The sequence below is a fragment of the Gorilla gorilla genome, chromosome 7 (genome assembly GCF_029281585.2).
Source record: "Gorilla gorilla gorilla isolate KB3781 chromosome 7, NHGRI_mGorGor1-v2.1_pri, whole genome shotgun sequence".
In the NCBI taxonomy this organism is placed as follows: Eukaryota; Metazoa; Chordata; class Mammalia; order Primates; family Hominidae; genus Gorilla; species Gorilla gorilla.
The window spans coordinates 111,869,435-111,896,008 of record NC_073231.2 but is presented as its reverse complement, the minus strand read 5'-3'; the positions used below and the strand labels follow the sequence as shown (position 1 = coordinate 111,896,008).

The window sequence follows — 26,574 nt, the reverse complement described above, 5'->3', positions numbered from 1 at the left end:
TACATGTAATTTTCTTTATAGAATAATCAGTAGAAGCAGTAGCTAGATCAACATTAGGAGGTCCATGCTTTGGGTCTGTGCATAGACTCTATTCCTGATTTTGTGCTCATATATCCACTGTGCATAATCTAGGTGGTTGAGGAGGTTGGCTGATATCCACAGAATAAGTCTTCCTTCCTCCCTAGCTGTTGAGTGCTTCTTATGTAGCAGATGTTCTCCTACAGGCATTAATGTGCCAGCAATCCTCCACACCCTTTGTACTACTCCAATAGGTTCATAAACTTGCCTCAACACAAATTTCATTTTTACTCTCTTCTAGTCTTGCCACTACCAGGCTTCTGCCCATGAAGAAAAGCCCAGCAGTTCCATATATCTTTACCTCAGATTACTCTTCTTTGCAGCCAAGATGAATAACCAGGTTTGCTTGCAGTTCTGCTCATTGAGAGGATGTTCCTTTACCCCCAGTCTTCAGGCAGTCCCTGGGTGGGGCTGGAGTGATGGCATACCATTTTATACTTTTACTAACCTATCAGCCAACTGATCCCATGGACCAAGCTCAGGCTTTTCCCCTTCAGTTAGTTGATTGTAAGGAAGCCCCTATGAGGCCATGGGTTCCAGCTGAGATGAATTATCCTTCAGAGTTCTTTCTTGCTTGTTTCTACTTATATTTGGAATAGGCAATTTGCAAAGGTAGAAAGGAAAAACATCAATTAGGTAGATACTACAATAACTAAAGAGTTAAGTATCAAAATTTTAACTCATGAGGTGATGGTAAGAAGTGAAAACATCGCCTCTAAGAAATATTGGGCAGATAAAATAGAATGCAACAATTCAAAAGAGGAGGACGCTTTAACGTAAGGAGAAAAGCTGTGACTTTAGCTTTAAATATACTAAGATGGAGGTGGTGAGGGTATTCAACCACAAACCTACATTCTATGTGCCCAGGATTGTTCAAGGTATGTGTCAGGTTCTAACTGAGGTCCGAGGGGAGTCAGTGGGTGAGTGGTGGGTAGCCGGAAAAACACTGGGGGAATCGTAGACAGTTTTGACATGGCTTTTCTCTCTCTCTGCGCATAAGCCATATGTACAGCATCAGCAGTGTAGTTATAACTTTTACAGACGATAGTGGCTCCGAATCAAGCACGCGCTCACGTGACTGGTTACTAATGCGTCTCACGTGGCGTGGTTACCTAATGAGCTGAGTTGTGTGAGTGAGCTACAAACTCACTGAGTCATGCTGGACCGGATGTCTGCTTCGACCTATTCTTGACCGCAGCACATCTGTTTTCCTTACAGTATGTAGTACGCATTCTACCTTTTTCTACAATGAATCCACCAGGCAGAAATTCCTGTACACATCTTATCAACAAAGAATTTGAACCTCAAAGAGTAAGTACTTTCTCCAGAGTGTAAGATTGTTAATGTCTGTGATATTCTTTGAAGTGAGGCAAGTAAATACTTCTCAACATGTTTTCTTTTCCTGCTCCTCTTTCTCCTACTTCTTTCCTTCTTTTTTCCTCCTCTTCCTGTTATAGGACTAGCAAGTACACAGGACCACTGTACAGTAACAGATCAGTTACACTGAGACAACAGAGTTTGCAGCAGAGAAAGAGTTTAATGCTCACAGGATACCAAGTGAGGAGATAGGAGGAGACCCTCAAGTTTGTCTCCCCAAGGAGCACTTGGCTGGGGTTTTTAATGGGATCATGGAGGGTGAGAGGTTGGAGCATTGAGATTGTTGATATTTGGGGTAAGGGGGATGACATCATGAGGATGTAGAAACTGCATTCTTTGGTGAGTCAGCTTCTTGTGGGGTCCTTCAGACTAGCTGATGTCAGTAGTTTCATTCTTTTACAGGGCTTGCAGGACTTGAAAGAATAGAACTTATGTTTTCCCTTTGAGGTATTTTAAGTTTTTATCTGTAGAGCAGTGAAGGGGAACTGTAATCTTGTAACAGGGTCTATGTAATTCAGAGGCAATAGGCAAACAACTATGAGGAATGGATCACAGAGCATCTAACCTAATGATTAATGCTGGGTGTGCTGCAAGCCTGCTTTATTTTCATTTCTCCCCGTCCCTTCTTCCCTGATTGAATTTATAAAGTTTATAGGAGCAGTTTCACTCGTGGTAACTATATCTTGGTTTTGAATTAGACTGTCAGTATAGACAATAAATACGGCACTGCTCACAGTTGATGCTTCATAAATATTTTGGGGGAAAAAGTTCTTACACATTACTCCTCCTGATCTCCGAAATTTGAGTTTGAAATAACTTAAGTAAAACCTTTGAACATTGTTATTTACCAGCTGCAAAAGTTTAAAATGTGAAATTTACCTCAGTACAACCCCTCTTGAATGATTTAATTTTATACTCTAAAAGCTACATTTCATCCTATCTGTTTTTTGGCAAAAAGTAATTGAAGCCAACTATTCTTTTCTTTTTCATAATCCCACATGTACAGTTCTTAATTAAGTACAATTAAAATCAGCTTTTTCTGTCTTAATTTTTATTCTCATTCCATATGCTATATGTTCTTTATTTCTATTAAAAAGATGTACTTTTAATAAAAATGGATTTTTCTTCCTTTCTTATATTGCTATGATTTTATAGCTTTCAAATCCGTTCTTAATTAGGTTCTGGTGCTGGTGATTATTAAGTTCTTCACACTTCTCTCATAGTGGAGCTTAAGGTAAGATAAAGGAAATGACAATTCCTAACCTTGTCTAGCCTTGAGGAAGAGGGTCAGAATAATATTGGTGGAACTTGAGCTGGAATGACTCTAGATTTAAGCAAAATTTGCGTTTCTTTGGCCATTAATTCAGAATGAAGGATGAGTTTGTGTCAAGTGTGCCTCCTGAAGTCCTCTGAGATTGCCTATGTACTCACAGGCTCATTCCAGTCTGTGAAAATCCTTTTTAAAACCAGCCTGAAACCCAGGAGCCTCATAAAAAAAGAGAGAAAAATCAGTGCAATTAGTTTTCATGTATACTTATGTCTTCCTTCTGTTGTTTGTTGACTCTACACTTTATTATAATTTCAGGCATAATGCCTCCATCTTTGAGCAGGAAGGAATGGGTTACTGGTGGGCCTTGATGCTGACCTTTTGCCCTGGGAAGCTTGGCTCCAGCTGAAGCAGCTGAGGTTTCTGGGCTGGTTACTTCTGCTCCATACAACCTGCTCTATTTACCCTCAGTGAGCTGTATAATCTGTCACAGTTTTCTGTGTACACCGTGATTTTAAAATGATGGGAAGCACTGGCTTAAACTATGTGATAATGAAGAGAAATGCCATCTACAGATAGACCTGCTAAAAGACAAGCGTATTATATTCTTATTTAAAATATTTATTTATATCTGTGGCTTTTAAACTGTGTTGCATATTAAGTTCAACTGGGGAGCATTTAAAACGGGCCTGCTGTGGGGTGGGGGGAGGGGGGAGGGATAGCATTAGGAGATATACCTAATGTTAAATGATGAGTTAATGGGTGCAGCACATCAACATGGCACATGTATACATATGTAACTAACCTGCATGTTGTGCACATGTACCCTAAAACTTAAAGTATAATAATAAAAAAAAAACAAACTCTTTTTGTTTTGTTTTGAGATGGAGTCTTGCTCTGTTGCCCAGGCTGGAATGTAATGGCACAGTCTCGGCTCACTGCAACCTCTGCCTCCCAGGTTCAAGTGATTCTCCTGCTTCAGCCTCTCGAGTAGCTGGGACTACAGGGGCACACCACCATGCCCGGCTAATTTTTGTATTTTTAGTAGAGATGGGGTTTCACCATGTTGGCCAGACTGGTCTTTAACTTCTGACCTCATGATCCCAAAGTGCTTCCACTGCACTCGGCCAAGCATTTAAAACTCTTGATGCTCAGGCTGTACCCCAAACAAACTGCATCAGAATTTCTGAGGATGGAATCTATCTGGTGGAGAAATAGTGATTTGTAGTTTCTATTACGATTCTTAGTAATAGGGGACAAATACAGAGTTCTCTGAAACAGTCCTGATTTCAACTATCCTTTTATAGTAAATCGATGTATTAAATGTGGAGCTAAATGTGCAAATTATGTGTAACTAGATACAATTCAATTGTTATAGCTTAATACTTTTTCACATGAAGAGATTCACAAAACAGGAGCAAAAATTGCTGATTTAATATACCAAAGTAATATCCAATCAACCAGAGTGGTAGATACAAAAAGCCTTATGTAGTCACTTTAGTTTGTTTAGTTTTGTTTTTGTTATGTGACAACTGAACAAAATGTAAAATGATTTTTCTGGGTTACTTTTTTCTTGTGCTGTTAATCAGGCAGGAAAAATAAAGCATTGGTTTGAGCAAAGGGAATCACATGAGCTTGCACTGTGGGTGCTTTTGTGCCTTGCTTTGCGAGAGCTGTACACACGGCAAGGAACCTGGGTGAAGATTTGATTAAAAGGATGGATAATTTTGTTCTTAGGCTGTGAACATCTGAACAGGATACATGGTAAAAAAATAAATAAATAAAAAACTAAGTAACTCTCTGGGAAGACTGAATTTGGTTTTAGGGGAACAAATTTGGAGAACGGAAGCCTGAAACTCTAGGAATTCTTTAATATAAACTGTGTTTTGCTAAGATATTTAATTATTTTCTCTAATAATGTATATCACTTAAGGAATATAATCACACTGAAGAATCTGTGATGATTATTTCAGTCATTGAAGGAAGATGATTTGTTTTGACCAAGTATTTTTAATTGTTTGACAAATCAACTTCAGTGGGTTCAAAACTTTCTGAATTTGTACAATACAATTTTGTGTTAACATCTTTAGTGAATTTGTTTGGGGTAAGAGTTCACTGTTTTTCATTAGGTTCTCACAGAACTGTCTGACCTAATGGGATTAGACATCACTGTTTACTTGATCCAAAATGTATCATACTGACTTACTAGACTCCAGGTTACTGTTTAAATTTAAGTCCCCAAGGGCTGAATTTGTTTGTATTTGCCTTTTATCTCATTCCCATATTTAGTAATATTTTAAATTGATATAATGAATATATCATACATATTAGGAAACAAAAATAATAAGAGTTGCTTTAGTACTTTTTTTTTTTGTGGAAACTGAGTCTCATTCTGTTGCCCAAGCTGGAGTGCAGTGGCAGGATCTCGGCTCACTGCAACCTCTGCCTCCTGGGTTCCAGTGATTCTCCTGCCTCAGCCTCCCAAGTAGCTGGGATTACAGGTGCCTGCCACCACACCTGGCTGATTTTTGTATTTTCAGTAGAGACAGGGTTTCACCATGTTGGCCTGGCTTGTCTTGAACTCCTGACCTCAACTGATCCACCCACCTCAGCCTCCCAAAGTGTTGGGATTATAGGTGTAGGTCACCACTCCTGGGACTTTAGTCCTTTCTTTGGCTAAATTTTGGTAGAGAAATGCTGAGGGTCAGTCAACATTCACTCTGATACCACAGTGCTACCAGGATCTCCTTTTGTGGCCTTTCGCAAAAGGAAGATGCAGCTGCAGATGCCGCATAATAATGAAAGGGAGAAAAATATCCACAAGCCCACTAAAGAAAAGCAAAAGGAAGGCTGCTGGAGACTGGAAGATGAAAAACCAGAAACATCCTCAAGCCTTCCACTTCCGTATTTTGACTTGCTGTTTTTATTCCTTTTCGTTGGGGACAGCTGTGTTCTCTCAATAGATGAGCAATTGTGTGGTGTTGTTAATTTTAATTTAACCTGTGAATCATGGTGATTAGGAGATCTGTAACCCAGGCATGCTAATTAAAGCACCCTTTGTGTGAGTTCTAAGTGGAGAAAAGCCTTCCTTCAGTGTCTATCAGATAGCCATGTTTCGTATGCCCTTGGCCTCATCTGGCAATCATGACATTACATTGCACTTTATCTTCTAGTACCAATTTTACATCGTGTTCCTGTCCATGTTAAGGCTTTTCAGAAACATCGACTGAGCTGGAGAAAATATATCTTAATGCATTGCCTTGTTGCTCTTTTGGAGGAACAAGAGGCTGTGTGCATGACAAACAACACTGTCTGCAACATACATGCCAAGGCTCATTTATTTAAAGATTTACTATTCATCATTGTCAGAGTTCCTGCAGGCATTACTGTCAATGTCTTATGTGCATTGTGAGTTCCTCCAAGTGTTCAGAAGAAGACTAAATCCCACTGTGACTTAATGCAAGAGTAGGAAATATTTTGTTTGCTTTAATTTTCCTGAAATGGATTTCTTTGGTTTTAGGGGGGGAAAAAAAAGATTACTGTAGGCCACTGAACTATGTAGATCATACTTTATGCCTATGTTTAGTGGTTTCTGATGTTTTATAGTTCTTATTCATTTTGTTTTATATTTCACCTCCCACCAAATACACACAGAGCAAGTTGTGCAAAACTTATACAGGGAATAAGTAATCAACATTTCATCAACATTTCTTATTGACACTACAAATTTAAATCAACAAAATGTATGTCCATTTGCAAACACTTCAAGGAGATGATCCACAAATCAGCAATTGATACTGAATTATTTATGGTGGATTTTTCATAAAACAGGCATCTGCTTTTCTTTGTACTTGGAAAATCTAGTTCATTTCTCAGAGCTTTTTAACCTTTGGGAAAAAATCCACTGAGAAAAAGCTCACAATAAAGAGCAGTGAGTCACCTCTTTGAAGTCATTAGTCAAATACTTGAATTTATATGAATTATATACTTACATAAATTATACGACATATATTTTTGTTGACTACACACTAAAAGCTGTTAAGTTGCTCAGATGTTAAGTTTCCCTCTCCACAATCACATCTCCAACTCTGACTAGCCAGCATCACAAATTTCATGTCTAAGAGATACTCGATGAAGAATAAGCATTGGGGTTTATAGTAAACATCTTCAATTCATCCAGCCTAACTTCAAATAATATTCTATACTTACCCTATATATACTACATTATTATTACAGCATGTAGTATATATAGATAGGTTTACACTATCTCATGTAAGAATCCTGCATGAGTGTAGTCTCAGGTCCTCTCTTCTGCTTTTTCTACTGTTATCCTATACTTTATTTTACATATGATATATATATATGCAATATATTGCTGTTTTTTTCCTTTAGAACAGAGGTTGGCAAACTAAAGCCCAAGGGCCAATAGCAGGTTGCAATTTATTTTTCTGAATAAAGTTTTATGGGAACACAGAACATCCATTTGTTGACATATTTTCCATGGCTACTTTTGACTAGTTGCAACAGGGACCTGAAAAGCCTAAAATATTTACTATCTGGCTCTTTAGAAAAAAGTGTGCTAATCATATTTCCTAAATTTCTGAGTAATTTAAAGTGAGAGAAAAGTCTTTTGCATTTATCTTTATTTTAACCATTCCTAAAGATCTTCACTTTTTTGTATATATGTGTATAGACTCTAGTTTCTATCTGGCATCATATTCCAGAGAGTTTTTCACCTGAAAAATTCCTTCAATAATTTTTTTGTGGTACAGGTCTGCTGGTAATAAATTTTCTTAGTTTTGTTTGTCTGAAAAATATTTCTTTTCACTGTTATTGAATTCTGGATTTATAGGCTTTTGTTTCTGTTTTTGTTTTAGGCACTTTGAAGATGTTATCTTCTGGGTCGCATAATTCATGACAAGATGTGTACCGTATTTCTCACCTTTATCCTTCTTTATGTAATATGTCTTTTATTTCCTCTCTGGCTGATTTGAAGATTTATTCTATCTTCCGTTTCCATCAGTTTAAAGTTGATATGTATAGGTGTTCTGTGTGTTGTCTTTATCATATCTGGGGTTCTATGAGCTTCTTGGATTTGTGATTTGAAGTTCTGGAAAATTCTCTGACCTCTCTCTGCAGGTATTTCTTCTACCCAAATCTCTCTCTCTTCTACTGTAGAATTCCATTACCTATATATTAGACTTTGATATTTTCTCATAGTTCTTGGACGCCCCTTTTTTCTTTTCTGCTTTTTACTTTTTCACCTTTTGGCTCTGTCAAATACATTCTTCCTCTATTTTTATGATTTTCATTTCCAGAATCTCCATTAGACTTTTTTATATATTTTCCATTTCTCTACTAACATTTTCATCTGTTTATGCATGTTATCTACCTATTCGATTAAAGCCTTTTGCATAATAATCAGAATTATTTTAGATAACCTCTCTGACAGTTCTAAAACCTGGGTCTGGCTCTGTTATTTTTATTTTTGCTTTGCCTTTTAATAGAAATTTTTCCTCTTGCTTTTTGTATATCTCATAATTTTGAAATTTAAACTTTGGGCGTTATTTATAGGGTGAATGCCCACATACCCATTTTCTGCCAGACTATTAGTGTGGGGAGACTGAGTCCATCTATTCAGAACTTGAAATGGGTTTGGGTTTTGTTGCTGCTATGCCTTCTTTAATGTACCACCAGCTTCAAATTTCTCTGAAATTACAGATGATCTCTGAATTAGGATGATTCAACTTGGAATTTTTGACTTTGCAGTGGTGTGAAAGTGATCCACATTCAGTAAAAACTACTTCAGGTATCCATTCAACACTTCCGTGTTTCACTTTCAGTACAGTATTCAATAAATTACATGACATATGCAGCACTTTATTATAAAATAATTTTTGTGTGAGATGCTTTTCCCCAGCTGTAGGCCACTGTAAATGTTCTGAGCCTAGTCTAGGCTAAGCTATCATATTCAGTAGGTTAGGTATATGAAACAGATTTTTGACTTCAGGTGTTTTCAATTTACAATGAGTTTATGGAGGCATAACCCCATCATAAGTTGAGAAGCATCTGTATCTTATAATTAGGGTGGGGTATAGGGTGGGGTGGAAGTAGCGGAGTCTTTTTCTCAATGTGCCTGCTTCAGTCTCAGCTTTTGGTCTTCCTTCTGTGCCTGCATGATGGCAGGATTATTTGTTCAGCCTCTTTCTTCTGCAGTAGTAGTTGATTATTTGTGCTTGTTACTTGGAGCTTGCTTGCATGTTACAAAACTTGGAAAGTTTTCTTTTGTCCTGTTCCTGCCCTCATCCTAGGTAAACCTCATGTCACTGAATCTTGGGGTGAGGCTTTCTCAGTGATCTTATACTTCCCCAAATAGCAAAAGACTTCTAATGATCTGAGCCTAGGGTAATTATTTCTCCTCCCCTAGTACCACAGGATTATTTTTCTTTTTAATCCCTCAGGTTTGCCCTACTGAGAGAGGTTTTCTTGGGTCTCCTGTTCAATTTTTTTTATGAGCATCTATTGAGGTTCATGGAGCAAGCATGAACTCTCCTAGTACCTGAGGCTCCTGGAGGATCTATACCCTCACAGTTTAGCAGTTTTTAGCAATTTGGCTTTTAGCAATTTTTGAAAACTGCCAAACTCTTCTCATCCATTTGCTGGTTCTTAGCTTTTGTGTATGTGTGTGTGTGTGTGTGTGTGTGTGTGTGTGTGTGTGTGTGTTGTGTGTGTGCTCTGCAACAGATAAGCCAGTGTTCAGTTCATCTCTTCCTGGAGACATCTCTCTTTCCTTAGATTGCAGGCTACTTGGTTGTTCTGCACACTCAGCTTTCTAATGGTTTCAAGAAAACTTACATTTGTAGATTCTTCAGCTTTTTCCTGTTTTTAGGGAGGAAATGGTGCTTTGTCCTGTTTTCTACAACCTAAGAAGAAGCATAAGCTTGGTCCCTGTAATATTGATTTTGCTCACTTGAAGATGAATATTTCTCTTCAGCTCTGGAAAATTTTGCTTATTGTTGCTTCATAATTTTTCCCTCTTTTCCTTTTCCATTATCCCAGAAATTCTCTTAGATAACAGTTGAACTCTATGATTATTTTTCTAATACATTATGTCTCCTTGAAGATTTCTTCTACATTCTTGGACATTCCTTATCTTTGTCTTCAAATTTTCTTTGGAATCTTGTTTTGGCAGTTTATTTCGTATGTACAAGAGCTCTTTCTTATTTTATTCCCTTTTTACTTAGTGTCCTGGTCTCACCTTATGATGCAAAATTTTTAAATTTTATATCTCTATGAGGATATAATTTTGTTTCTTATTAGGTATTTGACATTTTCCCTTGATTAAGAAAAAAATAAATTTATTCTGTTTATTTTACCTACCTTTATCTTTTCTTATGAAGACTTTCTTGAAATATCTGGTGGGGGCTGGCAATTTACTTATCTTTCAGAAAGAGCATGAGGATGCTGATGAGGTCTCTGCATACATGGGCAGTATATTTCCAGTCAGTTTTGCTTTAAAGTTAGCAGACAAGATCCAGCCATTTTGTCGCAGGCCTTACAAATACCAAAAAGCAAGTGGCCCTGACTCTGAATGTTAATAACAAAATAACTTTCCTCATTCTCCCAGGACAGTTTTTCTAGTTTATTAAAACAACAGCAACAACAACAACAATGTTTTGCCCCAGGAGATGGAGATAATCTATGCTCACTGTGATTTGCATTATAAGAGAAATTATCTGAAACCTTAAAAAAGCAAAAGACAGTATTAAATATTCTTTTAGTGTACTTCTGGGATTTATGCTTTATTGTCTGTGCTAATTTATAACTCTATGGGGGCATTGGTTAATTTTTAGATTTTTGTTTAGTAAAGATGTGAATAATTTCTGTCTAGTAGAACAGATAATCCTAAAGATGGTGGTTTCTGTCCATTACAAATATTAAACAGCTCTGTATCTAACCTAGCACTCTTATCCTGTGATAGTTTTTGTTAAATTGCCTTCCTATAACTTCATTGGTTTCTTCATTTATTGAATTAATATCTTTGACATGAGTTCATTTTATATTTATATGAGAATCATGACTTACCTTTTTGAATGTTATACTTTACCAGTTGCTAAGGCCTAATCAGCCCCAAACCATCTGGGAGGAGTCTACAGTCTGATAAAATAAGATTTATTGATTTGCAGCAAGAGAGTCCACTCCAAGGAGTTCTGCTGGGACCCAGGGAGGAGGGAAGTGTCTTTTGTAAGGTTGGATTTTCACTGAAGGATTCTGAGGCTGAACTAAGGGAAGTAGTAATCAGTCCTGGATTGGTTGCTCCTTCTGAAGCAGGATTGGAAGAAGTGAAATTAACTAGGCACTGGGTGCCATTGCAAAGTGAGGAAGATAGTAATTCAGTATCCCCCCAAATAAATGAAAATTGCAAAAACAGGTCTAGGGCATCACTGGGAAGAAAGCAGTAGTCAGTCAAAAAGTAGCCATTATAAAATTTTACAACCGCTGTATGATCTTAGAAGAAACACCGTTTTCTGTTAATTTTGCAGTTGGCTTTGTCTGTGTGTTGTCTTCACCGCCTTAAAAATGGCCAGGTGATCTTTTCTTCTTCGGTTCAAGCTAATTTTAATTATTTTAGCATTGGTCAGGATCTTAGTCCTTCACAGCCTAAAAAGGTGTAAGATGGAAGATGAGCTGAATGTTGAACAGTATATGTGTCTTTACTTAACTCCTCTTTTAAATCCTATTTCTGGCTGGGCGTGGTGGCTCATGCCTGTAATCCCAGCAATTTGGGAGGTCAAGGCAGGTGGATCACCTGAGGTTAGGAGTTCGAGACCAGCCTGGCCAACATGGTAAAACCCCATCTCTACTAAAAATACAAAAAATTAGCTGGACATGGTGGTGCATGCCTGTAATTGAAGCTACTCAGGAGGCTGAGGCAGGAGAATCGCTTGAGCCCCGGGAGGTGGAGGTTTCAGTGAGCTGAGATTGCACCACTGCACTCCAGACTGGGCGACAGAGAGAGACTCTGTCTCAAAATAAATAAATAAATAAATAAATAAATCCTATTTCTCTCCCTGGTCATTTATGCAACATTCTATTTCTGAATCTAGAGGAGGGGTCAGCAAAGCTTTTTTGTAAAGGGCCAGGTAGTAAACATGTTAAGTTTTGACACATGCACTACTTATCTATGCCATTCTAACATGAAAACAACCAAAGAATATACATAAATAAGTGTGTGTAGTTGTGTTCTAATAAAACTTTGTTTATAAAAGTGGAAAGTGACTAGATTTGGCCTGTGGGCTGTAGTTTGCCTACACTGATCTAGAGTCTCTCTGGGTTTTGACCCACGTGACCAGCTCCTTTTAAGCTGTAGCTTCCTTTACTAATTCATCTTTCAACACTCCCATTTGATTTGATTTTCCAAAAATGTGCTGATATATATCATTTACTAATGGCCCTTTTTTATTTCACCCGTTAGACCTTTTTAATTTCTTTTATCTATTTAGCGGAGTCTTTTGAGGTATGGGAGGCAAATTATTGCACTCACTTTGTCATCTTGAAATGCAGACAATATAAAAACATTTTAATAAAAGTGACTCAAGATGAAGTACTTGCATTACCCATTAGGGTATGCCTAGAATGACAATTTTGTCATCTATCAGCATTTTTTTCAGGTTCAAAATTAGTATATTCCTGCACTATTTAATAAAGCAGGCAGGGTTTCCCATCTGTAAGAGCATCACACACAAAAAGCTAAAAGAAAACTGCAGACAGATTAATAGAGCAAACAAGTCAAACCATAACATTAATGGGTAATAATACATATTTAATCAATACTAGTAAATGTTAAAGTGAGATGATACCCTGCAAAGGAGTTCTAATTCTGATTAACTAGTTTGTTATAGACATAGAAAAAAATTGAAAGCCAAATATTTCTGATTGACTCCCAATTAGCACCCTCCTCTAAGTTCTTTTATGAAGATACAGATGCAAGATGCCAAATGGAGACCAATGTATAAATGTTTTAAGTAGTGGTGCATTAAATTTCTAAAGTACAGGGCATTCTGAAAAATCCAAATAGGAGAACATACTAGGATCTAAGACTAAGGAGTGAAACTGCTACTCCTTACTATAAATCTACTCTTTGATATCATCTATGTGAATGGGTGATTTTTCAAAGCAGACCTCAAATATATTCATTTGGCAAGATGCATGGAGAGCTATGGTCTTCCTCAGAAACCAGTCACCATCAAAATAAACTATACAAGATAGTATATTGGGTGTCTAGGCTGGCTTCCAAAAGGTGCATTTAACATATAGAAGGAGAAATGGCATAACAATGCATGAGACAGATGGTGCAAGAGAGAGTGCAACAGATCGTACTTTAGAGACACAGTAATGCTACCTACTGCTAAAAGTACCTAAGAGATATTAAGTAGTCACCAATTAGATTCACTTTTTTCAACCTTGGGGTAAATAATCTATGGAAAGAAAAAAAAAGATTCTCCTAGATATTCCCCGTATGGTGGAGAGAAGTGGAGACTTCTTTGTTTATGTAAAAAGCAGTGGGGCTAAGAAGAAAAGTGCCCTGCTACCCCTCAAAAAAAGGCATGAGAGTAATTCAGATTATCCTGTTATATCAATGCAACTAACATTCTATTAAATGTGTTACTTAATCTATAATATAGATATGATCAAGTCAAAATCTGTTTAATTTTTACCTTAAAACCTGGAAGATTTTACAAAGGAAAGGAAACTGGAGGATTATAAGTAAATAAATACCTGAGAACGTTAAGCCAGTTATAAACTGGTCACCAATCTACATATATTAATGCTATGAATTTAAGAAGCTCATTAACTTTAGAACTAGCAATTGGCAGGCTAAAGTTACATATATAGAACTTTTAAACTATCCTCTTCAACAGTGTATCAACAGATAGTAATTAGGTTTGGACCCCAGGGGCCTGTAGCTGAGACTGTGTCATCTGGTGAAGGAGGCTTACACATCCCCATTGCAGCATGACTCACATGAGGTAAAAAGTAAAATGAATCATCTTGGCCCCTTGTCCTTATTTTGAAAAAAGTATCATGGAACAAGCTTCCGCTTGAAATAAAATTGAAAGCGAAGCACCCAATGTTCTATGATAAAAGCAGCATTTTAAAGAGGTTTAGCTTTATGAACGTAGCTGAAATCTAATCCAAAATTGTACAGACTTTACCAAGAGCCAATCAACCACTTAATTGCATTTTTTTTCTAATTGAGTTGGTTCTGCGTCACGCAGCAACTCCATTACATGTACAATACATACACTCATCACGATACTGTTTTAGGTTTAAAATCAAACAAAGAGCAAAACCATTGAACTCTCTTTACCTGAACTAATTACTCATGTTGTGTAGGAACAAATTATGCTATTTCTTTGTGGAAGCCATTCAGTTTTTTCACCCTTTTGAAAGTAGGACTTACACTCTTTGTCCATAGCAAGTTGACACTAAGTCACTATGGAACATATACTGACCCCCATTACCATTGTACTCAACTTAGATGCTCTCAAGAGGCAATAATTCATTGAATATTATGAAGATATGTTACCAGATAAATTTTTAAATGACAGTAAAATCATGAGTCTCATACAAATACAAAATAAACTCATGTCAAATATTTCACTAATTAATTAATGAGGGATCAGTGAAGGTGTTAAGAAACCGATTCAAAGAAGTCAAAGAAAGACATATCTAGGGAATAAAGCAACGCTGAAATATTTGTTAACAGATGCAAAACTGGCTCTTTTCATAAGGTTTAAGGAAATCAATGTACTGTCACTGGAAAAAAATTCATTTGCATGTCTATGGACAGGACTAATTTACATTAATATCAGTTTTCTACCACTTACAGGGTTGTAAAATAACTCAAAGAACAATGAAATACAGAGATCACTCTAGATTCAGATATACCGGGAAAGATGAGCTACATAGTTCCTTATGTTCCTGAAGGCAGGTATTCTTTGTTTCCTGACAAACCAAGACTAAATTAAGATTTAAATTAAACAAAACCACTAAGCAAAATATTGTGTCAACTTTTACTCTGATCATACACATTTCAACTTATTCTATTTTGTGTACACAGTAGATATACCTAAAGTTAGCCGAATAATTTCCTTGTAAATATTGATTATAAATATTTGTAAATATGTGTGTGTAAATCTCATTGAAGCAGAAGTCTACTTCTCATTTACTTTTTATTATCTCATACATTTGGGCATCAAGAACTACTCCTGTTGACTCTTCCTTTGTAAGTTATCTTACAGCTGGCCATTATTTTTTATTTTCACTGCTAGAACCTCAGTCCAACTCTTTAGGCAGTAAATAACAGAACATCTGGGTTAGGACACCAATGGATCTCTCTTCCACGAATCTCTTTTCCCTCTGAAGTTTACAGGACTGCTATATCAGCAGCACCATTTTCTTGTAACTAGCCTATCCAAAATCCTTTACTGTTTCCCAGACCTTTTAGCTTCACATTCAAGGGCAATTGGCTATTGGAAAACAAACACAAGATGGATGAGTCACCTTAAATCCCTTTTTTAGCAAGCTGGTGGATAACTAAACAAAGAGAGCAATCAAACCTGATTTATGATGAGTAAGATGTAGATAGGTCAGCAGGTTTGTAAAGCAGGAATTCTTTTCCAAACATGCTTTAGAGGCTACTAGATTTTCATTCTTTCCTTTTTAAGGAATAAGAGTGACTTAAAAAAAAAAAAAAAACTCTGAGTTCACTGACGTGCCAAAGTTCTTTGTCTTTATTGTGACAGTATGTCACAGCTTCAGAGTGACTCAGAAGACCTTAGTGGCATTACTGATTAGTTGTGCGACTCTGGTCAAATTACTTATCCACTCTGAGATAGCTTCCTTTTTTCTAAAATGGGGATGCAAGTGACAACAACCCTATCCAACTTACAGGGTAGTTGTAAGAATTAGTTGAGGTTGTGTACCTTAAAATAATTACTAATTGATAAAATCTTGTTCAAATACTAATAGTAATAAATGAATTAGCGCTGACGTTTCCATATCTCTTCTGCATATTCTTCACTGTACAAATTTTATAATTACCTATAATAAAACCTGATAAAAGTAGCCAGAAAGTGCACTATCTAGGTTGAAGGCTCTTCCACCATTTTCTTTTGTAGGGACAAAGGGAAAGCTTCCCCTTTCCCCTCGGAAGTTCTGTTGAAAAATCAACTCACAAAGAGGCAGATTGATAAAAGCTTTAAAATTTTATTAATACTGTGCACATGGGGAGAATCAGAGTGATTGTTCAATATCCTAATGCGATACAGAAGCTTATGTACCTTAATTCTTAGGGATAAAGGGAATGGGGAAATCTAAATAATTTTAGGGGGATAGGAAATGATTTTTAAGGGAATTAAAGGAGCTTGAAGAACACACAATGGTCTGGGGCAAAGACAGAGTGGATGATGATTTGTGACAAAAGTCTGTCCAGGTTTGTTAACAGACTTCAGTCTTCTTTCCTGCGATATGATTTCAATTAATCTCAGGAAAGGGAACCAGAGGTTAATTGTTTTCTTTTCTGGTAGGTCCAGACATTAGGCAGATAAGGGAACTTCAGCCTGTGGTTTGGGAAAGGTAGAAGATTGAGAGACCGTAGCTGAGAGGTGGAGGCAGGATGCATTTTTCTCCTTGGCATTCTGGTCTGCTCTTTATGTAGATAAGGGAAATGTTTCTTACAGTGTCTGTCTATCTCTAAGGGCCTTTAAATCAAAATACTCATTATACCAGGAGCCACGTTTTGGGGTAAAGTTCCCTGTACTCTTTTACTTCCAAGGACACATATAGAGTTGTTTTCATTTTTCCAAGAATAAAAAGTACGTCAGTGGAAGTCTAGGGTTTGCAAGCATATCATATACCAGTAGTTACAAAGTTTGATGTGACTATTATCTCAGTTTTTTACTCATAATTCTATTAAAAGTTATGCTAGACTTTAAATATTTGAATTTCATTCACAAGAAAATTCCAAAAGAGAAAACTTGGAAGTAGTTGAAGCAGCCATACGTAATATAAAAAAGGAAAAATTTAAAAATGTATTAATTTAGGTTCTAATTTAGAAATACAAATATGCACTAGTTTCAAACAAATAACAAATGACTATGCAAAAGGCACTATCTCATCTTCAAATATAGCTTAATCTCAGTAAATAAATCGTTTCCAAAAAGTGAAAGAATGCAATTAACATTTTATTAAATATCTACTATTTGTCAAACAGCCTTTAATTTCTACTATTTGTCAAACACAGCTGGGTTAAACTTTATGAAGATACTTTACTGAGTTAATAAGAAAGAGTAAGAATAAGCACATTATTTGTCATTAGGGGGTCTCACAAAGCAGATTTTGATGCAAAGATCTCAGTGCAAGTAATTTATTTGGAAATAAATCCATGAAGTACTCTGAAAGAGTATGGAAGTGGGAGAAGGAAGGGTGGACAGGTCATAAAGTGTGCTTTATTGAGCAGGATATCTCTGTGTACAGCATGGGGAAAATCTCAATTGCAAACCTCTAAGAGGCTATACAAAACATGGCTTAGAGTTTTTCCACTGCGAGTAAGGAAGCTGGGTTATTCATCTGCCAGCTCCTGTCCTTCATTGGTTAAGGATTTCTATTGGCGCAGTAAGGGCAATAACTCTTCAGAGATCCAGCCTGCCCAGCAAAAGTACTAACCATACCTGATGCCAGAAAATACTCTTAGGCAGAAAGACACAGGAAGCCTTTGGCCTATAAGGGGACCATCTGCAAGAGAAATAGACCATGGAGATATGGCAGGGCATCACAGAGCCTGCTGCATTAAATCAATGAAACTTGTCCTTATGCTAATCATTGAGGGCGCAGCAAAGAGACAAAAAACCTAATGCATTCTGCTTATGAATTGACATACTTTTAAGAGTTGTATTTGTCATATATAGACCATGTGTCAGGTATTGAGCTAGGCACAAGGAGTACAATAAATAACACAACAATGTATGCCCCAAAAGGATTTTATCAGCATCAGAAGACATATGATAACATTCCAAGATAAAAAGATATAGAATAAAAGAGTTATAGAAATTTATTAAAGATGGAGTCATGGCTGAGGGCCTCTGAAAAACACAAGCATAATTTGAAGTTAGCTTTGAAATATTTAATAAAGGGAAAAAATAAAAGAAAATGAGAGCATCAATTGGAGTGGAACACTCATTAAAAAAAAAAAACAAAAAACCTAGTGCTCAAAACATAGAAGTAATGTTACTAATATGAGCAGCAGCAAGACCTGTATGTTTGAGACAGAGTGGATGGCTGCCAATGAATGGAGGGTGTAGGGCCATTGGTTGGTTACCCAGGAAAAGGAAAGTGTAGTCTCAGGATCTCTAAGTTTAGATGGTATGAAATGAAGGCATCAGTGAAACTGGCTTAGCCTTAGGGAAGGACTTAACTTTCCCTGAGATTAGAAGGCAGTAAGAGTGAGCAGGGTCAGAAATGTGTATTGGTGAAGGATGAAGGAACTCTTCTGCCATTTGCTCTGGACTATCTTTTTAAAGGAGTTTTCATAGCAACACTGTTCATTTTTTTCTCTATTGTGGAAAGATTTAAACTGTTTCACAAATTCATTAATTCAGCCTCCAAGTATACATTGAACATCTACCTGTGCTAGCTATTAAGACAGGTTATGAATTTATGAATTCAGGGAACTAACAACTTTCTGAGGGTGGATAATGAAAAAGAAGCCTTGAAGGCAGTATGGCAAAAATATGCAAAATGTTTTAATTATGTATGAAGATTAACATAAAGCTGACAATAGAGTTTTGACATGTTTTTCAAACTGCAGATCAAAACCCACTGGTTGAGTGTGAAATCAATTTAATTACTTAACTAGGGCCATTTTTCTTTTTTAAAATTATATAGACTAGAATAGAAAGTTGCAGAATGCATTACACAAGGTAAATGATTATTTTTTGTGAAAGGACAGCTTCAATTATATGTATATAGTTGTATATTGTGCCATAATATTAAATACATTTCTTACTGTGGATCATGGTAAAAAAAAAATGCCAGTAAATAATGGTTCAGAACAGTGACCAAATCTGACTTGCCATTCTTTTGGTAAACAAAGTTTTATTGGACTATAGCCAAAGCCATTCATTTACATATTCTCCATGGCTACCTTTCTATTACAGTGGAATGGCTGAGCAGTAACAGGCCATATGCCCTCAAGTCCCAAAGAGTTACTATCTGAATGTTTAGAGAAAAAGATCGCTCACCCCTGGTTTAGGCTATTTTACATTTCTAAAGAAAATACTATATTGATCAACATTGTTGAAAGTTTAAAATACTGTGGGATCTAAGTTACTTAGGTATAATTAGACAGAATTATATTCTTTCCAAATTGATTTGTAGATTAAATTCAGTCCCAATCAAAATTCCAATTTATCTGTAGAAACTGACAAAGTGACCCTTAAGTTCTTGTGGAAATGCAAAAGAACCAGAATAATCAAAACCAGTTTAAAAAAGAAAGATAAAGTTGGAGAAATACCATTATCTGATTTCAAGAGTTAGTGTAAAGCTGCAGTAATCAAGATAGTGTGCTACGGACGTAAACATGGACAAATAGAACAAGGGAACAGAACAGCAATCGTGGAAGTAGTCCTACATATATATGGGCAACTGAGTTTCTTCAAAGATGGAAATGTAATTCGGTGGCGAATGATAGTCTTTTCAACAAAGGATAACTGTATGTAAAAGACTGTACTTCATAATTAAAATTAAATCCACAATGAGATACCACTTCATACTTAGTAAAATGGTTAAAAGTTTGAAAGATTGGATGTACCAAGTTTTGGAGAGTTTGTGAAACAATTGAAACTATCATCCATTGCTGGTGGGAATGTAAAACTGGTACAATCTCTTTGGAAAACAATGTAGCAGTTTCTTGAAAGGTGAAAGGTACATCCACTATATGGTCCACGTATTCCACTCCTAGGCATTTACCCAAGAGAAATAAAAGCATATGTCATTTATGTACTTGAATATTTATAGCAGTTTGATTTATAGTAGCCCAAACTGGAAACAGCTCAAACGTCATCAACCAGTGAATGGATAAAAAATAATGGTATATATCTATACAATGGAACACTACACAGCAATGGAAAGGAATGAGCTGTCGATATAGGCAAGAAGATTAATGACTCTCAAAATAATTACACTGAGTGAAAGAAGCCAGATTAAAAAAGGGTGCATAACATGTGATTCAATTTATACAAAATTCTATAAAATTAAATCCATTTATAGTGACAGAATGTGGATGAATGGCTGCCAGGGGATGGGTGAGAAAGAGGTTTTATTAATCTGTTCTCATGTTACTAATAAAGACATTATCAAGACTGGGCAATTTATAAAGGAAAGAGGTTTAATGGACTCACAGTTCCACATGTCTGGGGAGGCCTCACAATCAAGTTGGGAGACAAAGGGGAAGCAAAGACATGTCTTATATGGCGGCAGACAAGAGAGTGGGTACAGGGGAGCTCCTGTTTATAAAAGCATCAGATCTCATGAGACTTATTCACTATTATGAGAATAGCGTGGAAAGACCCACCTCCATCATTCACTTACCTCACACTGGGTCCCTCCCATGACACATAGGAATTATGGGAGCTACAATTCAAGATGAGATTTTGGTGGCGACACAGCCAAACCATATCAGAGGTATCACAAAGAAGCATGAGGAAAGTTTTTGGGGTGATGGCCATGTTCATTATCTTGATAATGGGGATGATTTCACAGGTCAAAACTTAGCAAATTATATCTTTAAATATACAGTTTAGTATATGTCCGTTAGATTACAATAATGATAATAAAAATACAAGTATCCCTAAAAACCTTCACTGATTTTTTTTTCTATTTGGATATTAAGAGACTGTTCTCCTTTTCTTCCCTGTCTCATCTTAATACCAGATTAGTGAAGTTTATGTAATAGTACTCCTGGAATCAATGAGATTAATATGACCTTCTGACTTTTTAATAAAATTGCTGTTGCTATGGCACAGTGATTCTCAATGTGGTCCCCAGGACAAGCCGCATCACCTGAAAATGCAATTTTGAGGCTGCATTTCAGTGTTTCCCACAATAGTGAATCAGAAACTTGAAATGGGGCCACAATTTGTATTTTAACAAGCACTTCAGATCATTAATGCACACTATAGTTTGAGAACCACTGCTATGGTAGATTACATGTTTGGGTAATAATTTGGATGTCAGTTCTATTTTATCAGATATTTTTATCTTTGAGGTTAGATCCTAATTTATTCATAAGAACAAATTCAAGCTAATTTATTTCTGTCAGTAATGAACAACGTATTTTGAAATCATCATGGGATACCTAGCATAAAATACAATGATAAACAATATGTTGGTTGCCTTTGCCTTCAAGGATCTTCCATTTTATTTTGTGACTTTTAATAGAAGTATATAATGATTCCTATACTGCTCTCCTAAAGTACACTTCAATCATGACTATAAGACATTATTGCTGTATGTAAAATTATGGGCGTTTGCTTTATTCCCTCTGTCTCTACAATGCCAACTTTTACAGTAAAAAAAAAGTGCAATTTTTGCAATAATTTGTGTTGGATTCTCTCTTAATTTTTACTTAACACAGTCCTACACACATTATCTGAACTCAAACCACCAGAAAGGCACATGTGCAGGGAGGAAACAAGCCATTGTGTGTACTCAGCAGGGTCCTCCAGCACACAACCACAGGACCCAGTGCGCTGAAGTTCCCAGCATGTGTGTGTAAGAATCCTTTAACTGCCAATCCCTGTCTTCCCCTTGAAGGTATTTTCAAACTTATCTTCAATGTCCACCTGAGATTAGTGAATGGAGTCATTTTAGAAAAGTTTAGTTTTAGAAAAGTAGAATGCCTATGGTTTTAGGTCTAACGTTTAAGTCTTTAATCCATCTTGAATTGATTTTTGTATAAGGTGTAAGGAAGGGATCCAGTTTCAGCTTTCTACATATGGCTAGCCAGTTTTCCCAGCACCATTTCTTAAATAGGGAATCCTTTCCCCATTGCTTGTTTTTCTCAGGTTTGTCAAAGATCAGATAGTTGTAGATATGCAGCGTTATTTCTGAGGGCTCTGTTCTGTTCCATTGATCTATATTTCTGTTTTGGTACCAGTACCATGCTGTTTTGGTTACTGTAGCCTTGTAGTATAGTTTGAAGTCAGGTAGTGTGATGCCTCCAGCTTTGTTCTTTTGGCTTAGGATTGACTTGGCGATGCGGGCTCTTTTTTGGTTCCATATGAACTTTAAAGTAGTTTTTTCCAATTCTGTGAACAAAGTCATTGGTAGCTTGATGGGGATGGCATTGAATCTATAAATTATCTTGGGCAGTATGACCATTTTCACAATATTGATTCTTCCTACCCATGAGCATGGAATGTTGTTCCATTTGTTTGTATCCTCTCTTATTTCCTTGAGCAGTGGTTTGTAGTTCTCCTTGAAGAGGTCCTTCACATCCCTTGTAAGCTGGATTCCTAGGTATTTTATTCTCTTTGAAGCAATTGTGAATGGGAGTTCACTCATGATTTGGCTCTGTGTCTAGACATTACCATTCAGGACATAGGCATGGGCAAGGACTTCATGTCTAAAACACCAAAAGCAATGGCAACAAAAGCCAAAATTGACAAATGGGATCTAATTAAACTAAAGAGCTTCTGCACAGCAAAAGAAACTACCACCAGAGTGAACAGGCAACCTACAAAATGGGAGAAAATTTTCACAACCTACTCATCTGACAAAGGGCTAATATCCAGAATCTACAATGAACTCCAACAAATTTACAAGAAAAAACAAACAACCCCATCAAAAAGTAGGCAAAGGACATGAACAGACACTTCTCAAAAGAAGACATTTATGCAGCCAAAAAACAAATGAAAAAATGCTCACCATCACTGGCCATCAGAGAAATGCAAATCAAAACCACAATGAGATACCATCTCACCCCAGTTAGAATGGCAATCATTAAAAAGTCAGGAAACAACAGGTGCTGGAGAGGATGTGGAGAAATAGGAACACTTTTACACTGTTGGGGGGACTGTAAACTACTTCAACCATTGTGGAAGTCAGTGTGGCGATTCCTCAGGGATCTAGAACTAGAAATACCATTTGACCCAGCCATCCCATTACTGGGTATATACGCAAAGGACTATAAATCATGCTGCTATAAAGACACATGCACACGTATGTTTATTGCGGCATTATTCACAATAGCAAAGACTTGGAACCAACCCAAATGTCCAACAATGATAGACTGGATTAAGAAAATGTGGCACATATACACCATGAAATACTATGCAGCCATAAAAGTGATGAGTTCATGTCCTTTGTAGGGACATGGATGAAATTGGAAATCATCATTCTCAGTAAACTGTCGCAAGAACAAAAAACCAAACACCGCATGTTCTCACTCATAGGTGGGAATTAAACAATGAGATCACGTGGACACAGGAAGGGGAACGTCACACTCTGGAGACTGTTGTGGGGTGGGGGGAGGGGGGAGGGATTGCACTGGGAGATATACCTAATGCTAGATGACGAGTTAGTGGGTGCAGTGCACCAGCATGGCACATGTATACATATGTAACTAACCTGCACATTGTGCACATATACCCTAAAACTTAAAGTATAATAATAATAAAAAAAAAAAAATCCTTACATTTATAAGCTTAAAAAAAAAAAGAAAAGTAGAATGCCAGGCATAGAGTAAGTCTTCTAAAATAAGTTAAATTTTTTTTAATAAAAGGAAAAATTGGCAGGGCATGGTAGCTCACGCTTGTAATCCCAGCACTTTGGGAGGCTGAGGCGGGCAGATTACAAGGTCAGGAGTTCAAGACCAGCCTGGCTGACACGGTCAGCCTGGCTGACACGGTCAGCCTGGCTGACACCCCATCTCTACTAAAAATACAAAAAATTAGCTGGGTGTGGTGACATGTGTCTGTAGTCCCAGCTACTTGGGAGGCTGAGGCAGGAGAATTGCTTGGACCTGGGAGGTGGAGGTTGCAGTGGGCCGAGCTCATGCCACTGCACTCCAGCCTGGGTGACAGAGTGAGACTCTACCTCAAATAAATAAATAGGAAAAATTAGAGTGGCCTTGGATCACCTGGTATATAACCCATAGAGAGGCCACCAAATTTAAGCAAATAAGATCTTTATAAACTGCTGTAAGGATATTTGGAGGTGAAGTTGAGAGACAAACAGACAAAGGAAAAACACTAGCAATTTTCATTTAATTTAAATTGGGGGTGGGCAGGAGGGAGAGGCGGAGGAAGAGTGAGAGTTGATTAAGACCTGCAGCAGACTATGATGTGCAAAACTTCTATTTTAGTCCTGGCTTCATTTATGTCCTAATACCAGGATTTAATGTCAATAAATATGACAGCTGGATGAAGAGATAGAACCTAAAGTTAGGACTAATCAATTTCTGTCTAAGAAGACTGAAGCCTTAGACATTCATTTTAGGCTTTGGTGATTGCAAAGTATATATAAAATTTTATTTAGGAGAAAAAGCTAGAATTATTCTCTGGATTTACCATAATGAGTCCACAGCCTCGGGGGACGATTGTTCCTTTTTCTGTAGAATTGATTTGAAACTTGAATAATGTCCCACTGGGAGGCAAGGTGATCATAAATGAAGAAACAATAGAAGTCTGGGGTCACTAGATCAGAAGATACTATTTTAAATATCTCAAAGGGCAAAAAAAAATGGCTATAGGAGATGTCTGGGAAAGAAGGAAATAAAGGGTGGTATGAGCTTCAGCAACTCTTATAAAGACGCCAAGTCCATGACAATACCTACCAATATTAAGTAATAACAAGGTTCTATATGTGTGATTTAAACTTGACTGCTGAATCACATAGCACAGTGGTTTCCTGCCTCAGGCTGCAACTCAGACATTCTAATTCCAACAGTTCGGGGTGAGACCAGTGTATCACTACTTTCAAAAACCTCTGCCCATGACTCTAATGTGTTGCCATGTTTGAGAATGGTGGACATAATACGCTGGGTACATGTAGGGATGAAGACATTTAAAAGATGTGGAAAGAAGAATCTGCCATTGCTGCAAGTACCATCATTCATATCTTGCCCTCAAGTGGACATTTTCTATTTTTGAATGAGTTGTAAATGCAAAGAAAAAAAGGTGAGGATTTCATTTTAGGCTTGTTAATAAGGACGTCACAAAATCTGCCTTACTGTGCTGTCCTTGGAAAAGAGAATACATATGTAATAACTCTGTATGCAGCCTACTTTAAGCAAGTAAACATTGTGTGTATGTGTGTACATGTTTGTATATGCATGCAAATATTTATGCTTTGACAAATTTGGGAACTGTTTTGATTGATCAATGTCAGCTTTGTGAAATATATCAAAGACAATATGGACCTGAAAACTTGCTGATATTTTTTCTATTTCTACCTCATTACAAGTAATTCTAACAGTGGGAAGATGCAGGTAATGTTCTTGAATTGCATCCTCCACATTCTTAACCACTAATTCCCATCTTTGCTGAGATAATCCACTGGAGACATGTACAAGCATTTCAAGGGTTCCTACATTTGAAAAGGTGAGCAATGGAAAATCAGGGTTCTAATATAGATGTTTTCTTTGTTCTTCTCTTTTTCCTTGCCCCTAGTTCCTGTGCAAGCAACACATCTTTATGCACTGATGTCAATCTAGTTAATCATGTGTATTTCCCTGAGGGTGTCTTCATGTGCGCTAGAGGAATTACAAGGGACATTTTTTTAAGAACTAGGTCAGGTTCTACGTGTACTGGGGCAAGAAGGGAAGAAGAGACTAAACAGGATGGTAAAAGTCACATATACGATTATAGATTTTTGTTGTTGTTGTTATACTGTTACACTCCTTTGAAGGAATGGATTCAATGTCTCTCAGGGCCTTAATCTGTTTTTAGACTAGAATATATATTATTGCTAATGACTATATCCTATTTGGTGGTCATCTCTTTAATTGCCCTGAGCTGTATTTGATTACAACTTGCTTCTCTTTATTGTCTCATTTTCTGTTGGTATCAAAGTCAGGACCATTCTATCCTTAAATCACATAAATCAGGTTTGTTTAGCTTATGCAAGAAGTTTAATTATTGAAGCGCCCCTTATTAGATTGTCTCAATATAAAAATTTCTAGGTCACCATTATAGGAAGTCTCAAATGTTCACCATATTTTATCTCGTAAGGTAGTTTACCATAAAATTATTTTATTTAGATTAATTTTTCTCTCTAACTCTCATTACTGCTGTTATTCATCCCATATTAGGATATCTTCAGGCAAATTACCATTTTGTTCTGTCTACTGGGTTAAATTTTACTGGTGGAGCTAAGACACACTACTGTGATGATAAATGAAAAATCACAGTAATTATGACACTAGCTATTAAAATTAACTTTGTTAATATGATAGTTTCTAACTTACTCTTCAGTAATTGTTTTCAGTCCTCAGAATTTTGATAGCAAGAATTATTCTTCATTGCCAAAAATAATTTTCATTCTTCTTAAGACATGTTATTACATCTAGATTTCATGTTAGACCTCACAATGATGGTACAAATATACCTAACATTTAGAGTATATCTAAAATAAATAAACTTCTCAGGTCCTACTTTGATCAAGTGTGGTTTTAACTCATGAACAATAGTGAGAAACTATTATGTGTTTCTACTTTAGAGCTCACATCCTCTCATAAAGGCACAGAATGTGACACTGGGGGATACTCAATCTTCCCACACATTGAGCTT

At 36.7% G+C, this 26,574-nt stretch overlaps 1 long non-coding RNA gene across 1 annotated transcript in view; it reads left to right on the top strand.

The window, feature by feature from the left end:
• The first annotated feature begins 1,168 nt into the window (after positions 1-1,168).
• The window catches only part of LOC109028098 (uncharacterized), a 282,602-nt gene continuing 257,196 nt past the window's right edge, over positions 1,169-26,574 (top strand). Inside the window, exon 1 of the long non-coding RNA XR_010135026.1 lies at positions 1,169-1,389. This is a non-coding gene — a long non-coding RNA (uncharacterized lncRNA). The remainder of the gene's footprint in view (positions 1,390-26,574) is intronic.